We start from the raw sequence: 7,775 nt of genomic DNA on the forward strand, positions 1-7,775 counted from the left end.
GTGTCTGGGCGGTGGCATGGCCCTGGGTTTGGGTCCCACCTGCCGTCTCCACCTGGGGCAGAGGGCAGGTCCCCAGCTCCACGCAGCCTTGGCATCAGACCCGTGAAGGGGGGCAGTCCCCGCCCCGACACAGGGCTGCGTGGTCATGGGGTTCCTGCAGGAGCCCCATCAATCAGCCCAGGGGGCGGGTGAGGGCCTGGCCACTTTCCTCCCGTTGCTTCTCCATAGCCACGCAGGAGGCAGCTGGTGGGGTCCTGCCCTCGGGGACCCCCTGAGAGGAGGGCTCCAGGCCCCACTTGCAGGGCAGGCACTTGGAAGGGAGCCACCAGGCCTGACAGAGGAGAGGGGGCTTCGATGCAGAGCGAGGACTTCAGAGGGGTAGGGGGAGCCCCTGGGCCAAAGTCTATGAAGCAAGCATTCTGAGGGTCAGCTGCGCTTCACAAGATGCCCCACCCTGCCCCCCGACTGTTTCCCTGCTCAAAGCTAGCAGTTTTGCTTCTGGGTACTTCTCAGTAATTGCAATAATAAATTGAATAATTAAGCTAAATCCACAGAAGAGAATTAAATATTAATTTCTAATAAGCTATTCAGAGAGTGTCACCAGGGAGGACCAGCAGACTGCATCTGTGCTGGGTGCTCTCCTGCTCAGCCCCCGAACTCTCCCTCCCAGGGCAGGGCTAACCCACATGCAGCCGCGGTCCAGGGGTCAGTGGTCGGTGTGCCGTCAGTTGGCCTGTCAGTCGGCCAGTGGGCACACGAGACTGGCATCAGGCCAGCAGTGGAGAAGGGTGCCCAGGGGCTGGGCCTGGGTCCCCACGCCCGCCACCAAAGGGTTGGCGCACCACTGGCAGAGTGGTGAGTGGATGAGGAATGACTCGTCTGAGGGACACTGACGGTGACCTGAGGGATGGGAGCCAAGCCCAGCCTCTGTGGTACCTGCACCTCGAGAAGGCCCCTCACCATCACCCCACAGCCCAGGGAGCTCACGGGTGATCTGAGCCCCAGGCAGTCAAAGGAAGGTGCTCCAGATGGACCGTAGGGCAGCCTGCTCCTGCTCTGAGGGCTGAGCCTGGTCCCACTCTGAGCCCCGCCCCTGCTCACGCCCTGAGCCCTGAGCCTGGTTCCACTCTGAGCCCCGCCCCTGCTCACGCCCTGAGCCCTGCCCCTGGTCCTGCTCTGGTCACGTGATGGACCTGACTGACCCTGATCCTGGCTGTAGACCTGGCCCTGACTCTGCTCTTAAGAGATGAGAAAGCACGGGGCAGGCACAGTGTGTCTGCTGCATGAAGTTGATGGTGAGGTGGGGAAGGTGGTCAGTGCAGGTCTAAATCAACCCAGGGTCCCTGAGACCCCAGGGGTGTTTGGAGCCGGGCACCATCTTGATGGGGTGGGGGTGTGTGAAGCCCCTGTGGCCCCCACGGTGACGCCACCCTGAGGAGATGGGGACTGAGGAGGTCGGCCGGGGCAAGAAGAGGGCGCAGCAGGAATGGGGGCAAGGCAGGGCTGCGGGTTGTGCGAAGCCCGGAAAGATGGCCCCCTCCAGCCTCTGCACCCTGAGAGCCAGTCTCCGCACCGTGGACCTGTGGGTGCCCTTCCTGGAGGCCCCGCGGACCCCAGCCCAGGGGAGATCCCAGCACCAGGGGCTCAGCCCTGCAGGCCATGGCCTCCCGCCCCTAGCGCCTTTCAGATCCCGTCAGTGTCCCATCTGTTCAAATCCAAAGGTCTGCTCTGCGGCCTCAGAACCATGTGGCTGAGGCTCCACCTGCAGAGCACGGGGCGGCAGGCGGGGCACTTGGGGTGGGGGCCGCGTGCTGGGTACGGAGGTCCCCCACTTGAGTCCCTCATGCAAGTGGAGACGCACCTGCAGAGGGCTGGGTGGGGTCTGCACAGGCCTGGGGGTGGGGGTCGGTGGGGGGACAGCTGAGTCTTCACCATCCTACCAGCCAGAGCCCGTGCCCAGGCTTCTAGGAAGGGCTAAGCCAGCTTGGGGGTGCCAACTGACTGTAGCTCCAAGGAGATGGAGCCTAGAGGCCCAGGCCTGCAGCTGGCTCTCCGAATGGGGTCTCCCATGAGGCTGGCATTAGAGGGCCTCCTGGGAGGGACCCTGGGGAGGAGGTGACAGGCGCAGAGGTGGGGTGCGGGGACAGGAAGGTGGGTGAGGCCGCAGAGGAGGCATGCAGGTGCTAGGGGCTCTCTGGCGGGGGCTGAGGCAGGCGCAGCTCTGAAGGGCGTCCATGTGGGCCGAGCCTCGGTCACCCTTTTGGGCCTGTGTCTGGAGGGGCATTGGGGAGCGACCTCTGCTCCCCTCCCTGCCCTCCCCTTCCTGGTACTCAGCATACCCTCCGAAGGGAGAGTGGGCAAGCTTGCCCAGCAGGGAGGGAAGCACAGACCAGCGGCGGTTCCTTGTGGTCCTCAGGTTTGCTGCTGGGCCCTGGCTGGGGCAGAGGGGCTGTGGGGAGGCGAAGGAGGAGGCACGTGCCTGGAGACCGCCACGTGCAAGGGGCGTGCGGGCGGGACAGGGGGTCCTGTTCCTCAGGGCCTTTGCAGGGGCCTGGCCATGGCGGGCCGTGATTTTCAACAGTGTGCTCTGGGGCTTCCTTAAGAGGCGCCGTTTGAGGAGCTGCCCTTCACCCGCTGGCTCGTGGCTCCAGCGTGGTCTGGGGGGCCCCCAGCCTGTGCAGACGCACACGGCCACAGTCCCTGTGGTTCCAAGGAGGATGTGTGGGCGGCGCTGCAGGAGAGGAGGGGGAGGGGCGGTCAGCAGAGCCCTCGGGGCTGCAAGGGCCGGCCGGCTGTGACGTCCTGGGAAGGGAGAGGCCAGGGGCCAGGAGGGACCGAGGACAGCTCCAGGCATGTGGCTTTGGAGGCAGGAGAGAGCAGGGCAGCCAGGCCGAACTCGGGGGTGAGGACAGGCTAGACGGGTGGAGGGAAGACAGCGAGGTCTGGGGAAGCCTGACCTGTGCCGGGGGGTCCACGCCGGCACCGTGGCCATGGCGGCTCCCCTCCCGGGACCTCTGCCTTCTCACCTGTGAGATGGAGGCTGGTCGCCAGGGCCCACCCTCCTTGCCACCTTGTGACTCACCGCCCAGGCTACTGCCCCCAGGAGACCCCCAGCTCCACAGCCCTGCCCAAGGGAAGGCCCTCGGCTCCCCCAGGAGGCTGGCGTGCTGGGGAGACCCAGGCCCGGGAGCCGGCAGGACCCCTCGCCCGCCGTCGGCTCCCGGGCCTCCGCCCTGCCTGCTCTTGCCACAGCTGAGCTGGGCTCTCTCGCCAGGAGCTGACGGAGCCTCTTGTGTTGCAGGCTGATGCTGTCGCCTGGCCTGCATGGACCTGCAGAGCTTTGCACCTGCCTGCCGCCTGCCGCGTGCTGAGCCCCTGCTTCTGTGCCAGCCCCTGGCTGAGCCGCCCAATAAACTGCCATCATAGCCAGCTACAGGGCCACTGGTCTCCATCTGTCATCCGTCAGCGGGAGGCAGCTTCCGGCTCCGGGACCCCAGAGGTGGAGCCTGGGCTGCGTTGGGTGGGAGGGGTGGCGGGGGTGTGTGTGAGTGTGTGAGTGCGTGGGTGCGCGGGTACTATGGCCGCGTGGGCAGGAAATGCAAGATGGGGCAGGGCGTCCACCAACCGTGGGAGCCCATCCTGGCCGTGGCCTGGCCCGTCCTCCCTGAGGGCCAGCGGGCAGCCTACCACCCTGTTCCCCCACGCAGCTCTGTGGCCCCTCCAGCTCCCGAAGTGATGTCACAGCTTTTCTGCCTCTGGGCACCCAGCTGGGGGCTGGGCACGGAGAAGGGGGTCCTGGGTGGGAAGAGCCCAGCCCAGGCTGCCCATGGGTCCCCCTCTTCTGCAGGAGTGAGGCATGGGGGAGGCATTCCTACACAGGAGGGTCTGTAGCCAGAGAAGCCGCTGGGAGTGCCTGGTCTCTGTGGGTAGGAGAGGGTGGGAGACGGCCCCACCCGCCGTGGGGAGGGGGTGCAAGCAGACCCCGGCCCCTCACTGCAGGACTCAGCATTGCCTTTCCCAGGCCCCCATAGAGCTCAGGACCCTGTGGGCTGGGGGCTGCACATGCCAGGCCCCCAGGACAGGCAGAGTCCATGGCCTCAGAATTCCAGAATGGTCTGCAGGAGGCTGCTTCCTGCTCAGCAGCCCCTCGTTCTTCAGACCCCACCCCCCTAGTCCGTCTTCCGCTGCAGAGGGTCTGAAGCATTCCGGACCCCTTCTGCTTTGCCCCAAAGACAGCTTGAGGTTGAACGATCCTGCGAAGCTCTGCGTTTCTCAACACTTCCTTCCCTAGGGCCTGGGAAATGCAACCCTGCGGCAGTGTGGGCACGGCGGCAAGACAGGCTGGGGGGGCGAAGTGGTGGGCAGACCCCTGCGTTGGGGTGGCAGCCGCGTCCTCAGCTTTGCAGCCGCGGGGCAGCTGGCTGCTCGGGCCCAGGGTGTCTAGAGGAGGTGTCAGCTGCAAATTGGATATTACACCTCCGGCCGCAGGTGCGAGGCCTTGGGCCTTCAGGAGCCGGGAGGGCGGCACGTGTGAGTGCATAGCCCAGCTCTGCTGGCCAGGCCAGGGGTGGGCTGCAGAGGGGAGGCGCTCGGGGCAGGGCAGCCAGGGTGGAGCAAGGCTGGGCGTGGGGGCGGAGGGGCAGGAGACGGCTGGCCGGTGCCCCGTGCCCCGCCTGGCCGCCTGAGCACAGGGGCCCCGGCTTGCCTGCACAGGCTCTGCCTCCACTCACTCTCGGCTGCCCCACCTTGGAGCGTCTGTGGGTGGGGAGGGCATGGGAGGGGCTGCCGGGACCCCAGCACCCCCTGACCCTGGGGGATCAGGTGTTCCGGGGTGAGGCGTTGGCGTGGACAGGCCGAGGGCAGCGCAGGGCCAGGAGGAGGGCGCCCAGGGCAGGGCTGGTGGTGGCAGCAGCCACTGCCTGGCCAGACTCCGAGCCTCCCCGCTGGAGAGTGACGCGTCAGGGTGACCTCGGGCTCCTGCTGTCTGGAGCGGCAGGGAGGTCGAGAGCCAGGCCAGCTGTCTGGGTGCAGACAGCGAGCGGCTGGCCAGCAGGTGCCCATCTGGTGCCCGCACAGAATGGGCTGGGGCCGCTATGACCAGCGGTACCCACTGTGCCCTCCCGGAGCCGGTGGGATCGGGGGAGCACCCCCACTCTGTCCCTTCCTCTCCTGGGAAGGCCCAGAGACAGACCAGGCTCCCTGAAGTCCCACAGCATGTGGCAACAGAGCCAGACTTGGAGCCAGTCTCACGTGTCCAGGCCAGACACGAGTCACGGGAAGCCAGAGGCTGGCTGCATTGGACTTTCCTTTTGGGGAGCGTGTGGGTGCTGGGAAGAACCTGGCTTCAGCACCGAGTTGGTGGAAGAGAGGTATTTGTTCAATGTGGGTTGCAGCCCAGGGGCACTCACGGCTCCCTCCCCCAAGCCTCGGTTTCCCGTCTGTAGAATGGGACTGTTAGAGTCTCCAGCGGGAGGGTGACAGGAGCCGGGCCTGCACAAGGCTGGGGCTTAGGATCCACCCTGCGCTGGCCGTGCCCTGCCTGCTCCCTGCTTGCTGCAGAAGCCCGACAGGACCCTGTTGTGGGGACCCCCTGCCCAGGATCCGGACCCGGCACTTCAGGGCCCCTTTGGACCCTGAGCCACAAACCTGCAAGAGCCCCCAGAGAGGAGTCAATCCTGGGAGAGGGGATGCCTCAGAACCCAGGAAATATTCTGGAAGCAGGGTCAGATTTCCTTGGGCTGAGCAACGAGTCCTGGTCAGACTGCCGGAAGGCATTTGTCCCCTGAACCTCTGCCTGCCTGTCTGTGACGGGCTCAGAACGGCCGTGTGGGCAAAAGCTCGCATGCCGGAACGCGCCTGGTCCACCCAGCTCCCTGAAGGCGGCCCCATGGGCTCTCTCTGTCGAGAGGAAGAGATGGTCTCCAGCCTCGGTCTATTTATGTATCACAGGTTTAGGGGAGGAGGCAGAGTGCACCAAAAACGATTCTCCCGGGGTCCCACCAGTAGCCTGGTGCCCACTGAGATTGGGCCGTGGGCTTGTGCCAACAGAGTGGCCAGCTGGCAGCGTTGGGTGCCTCAGGGAGGAGGTGGCTGAGGACCACGGCCCCCAGGGGGCCAGGGCCCCGGCACTGAGCCTGGCAATGCCACAGAGTTGCAGAGGTCATGGAAGCAGCAGAAGAGGGGTGGGCAGCCCCGATGCTGTCTGGGTCGGTGGCCTCGCAAGAGCTGGCACAGGTGCTGGTCACCACAGGGCTCTCATTGAAGGGGAACTCTGGAGGAGGGCAGGTGTCAGAGCACAGTCACCCCATCACGGCCTTGGCGTCCAGTCTGTGCCTTCACCTTGCGCTTCCTGCTCCTCCCAGGACACCCTAACTGACCGATGGCCGGGAAGTCACCCAGGTGCCTGCTGGGGTCCGCAGTGTGGCCCTGAAGTGGGACTGGGAGCCCCAGCCCCCGCCTCACCTGCCTCCATCGTCATCAGCGTGGTCTTGCAGGCTATTTCGTCGGCTTGCAGTAGGTAATGTTCTTGCACAGAGAAGGGCTGTGGGCTGCTCACAGGTGATGCAACTTAAGGCCTCACCTAGGGGAGCGGGAGGCAGACCCTCATCCCCCAGCCCTGAGACCCACCGGGGGGTCCACAGGAAGGGCAGGAAAGAGGCCAGGGGTGGTTCGGCCTGCTCCACCTGGAGCGTGTGTCGGGTCCTCCCTGGGGGACGGCTTGCCCCGCTGACCCCTTCAGGCCCACCCTCCGCGGCTTAGACGTGATCCCTGCACTGCGCTCCCCCACCCGAGCCACGGTCTCCCTGCTTGGAGAGCAGGCCATGACCCCTGCCCAGGTGGACCGGGCTCAGGACCAGAGGGTCAGGGCGACCAGCCCAGTCAGTGACCCCCTCCCACCGCGGAGCTAGGCTGGGCAAAGACCAGCGCCAGGCCCCCTGCCGCCAGCCACACTGCCCCTCTCACCCAGGCTCACAGCCGAGGCTGCGCGAGCAGCAGGGCCAGCAGGGCCCTGGGGAGGCCATCCTCGAGTTAAGCCGAGCGGGCTGCGGTCTCCGCCGGCCGCCTGTGGGGATTTATACCCAGCCCTTGGGTCCCCACTCTGGGTGGGGCAGGAGCCGCCAGTGAGTCAGCAGGGTGGAAGCTGGGCAAGCAGCTGGCGGAGGACGCGTAAGTGCCGGCCCTCGGGGCGGGAGCCCTGGGTGCTGGAGCTGGCCAGGCCGACCCCTCCCCTGGCCACCACACGGGAGCCGCGGGCCCTTTCCACTGCTGAGTGTGGGCCCTGGCCCACATCCCCGATGGTGCCCTCATCACGCCAACCTCTTCCTCACAAATGGCTTTAGACAAGCCTGAGCTTCCTGTTCCCGGCCCCAGACAGCAGGGCTCCTGGACCTGCCGCGCGGCCCACCTCCCACTGCACACTGCCCCATGTCCTCCCCTGTGCTCTGCCGCCGTGACCCTGCCGCCCGTCTCCCCTGTGCCAGAGGCCTGGGTCCCGTCTGCTGTCCAGCCTCTGACTTCTCTGTCCTCTGAGGGCGCAGTGGGTGGGTGGGTGGATGTGTGGATGGACGGCGGATGGATGATGGATGGTTGAAAAGACAGATGGCAGGTGTGCTTGAGCGAGTGGCTAGGTGGAGGGAGGAATGGAGGATGACGCGATGCATGGGTGGTGGGTGCACTGGCTGGAAAGGGAGGGGCACGTTCCGACACTTGAGCCTCATGCCCACTTATTCTTCCACCGCTTATGAGAGAGGTGGTGGATGAAGGGGTATGTGCTC

At 66.0% G+C, this 7,775-nt stretch overlaps 1 protein-coding gene across 3 annotated transcripts in view; it reads left to right on the top strand.

Moving 5' to 3' along the window:
• Positions 1-3,437, top strand: part of TSNARE1 (t-SNARE domain containing 1) — a 113,751-nt gene extending 110,314 nt beyond the window's left edge. For 2 of the 3 annotated variants that reach the window (XM_018058649.1, XM_018058653.1), the window contains one exon: positions 3,302-3,429. The gene's annotated coding sequence lies outside the window, so the exon portion shown is untranslated. Of the gene's footprint in view, positions 1-3,301 lie in introns of all 3 variants that reach the window. The other variant, XM_018058655.1, reaches the window with a different exon arrangement.

The sequence above is a fragment of the Capra hircus genome, chromosome 14 (genome assembly GCF_001704415.2).
Source record: "Capra hircus breed San Clemente chromosome 14, ASM170441v1, whole genome shotgun sequence".
In the NCBI taxonomy this organism is placed as follows: domain Eukaryota; kingdom Metazoa; phylum Chordata; class Mammalia; order Artiodactyla; family Bovidae; genus Capra; species Capra hircus.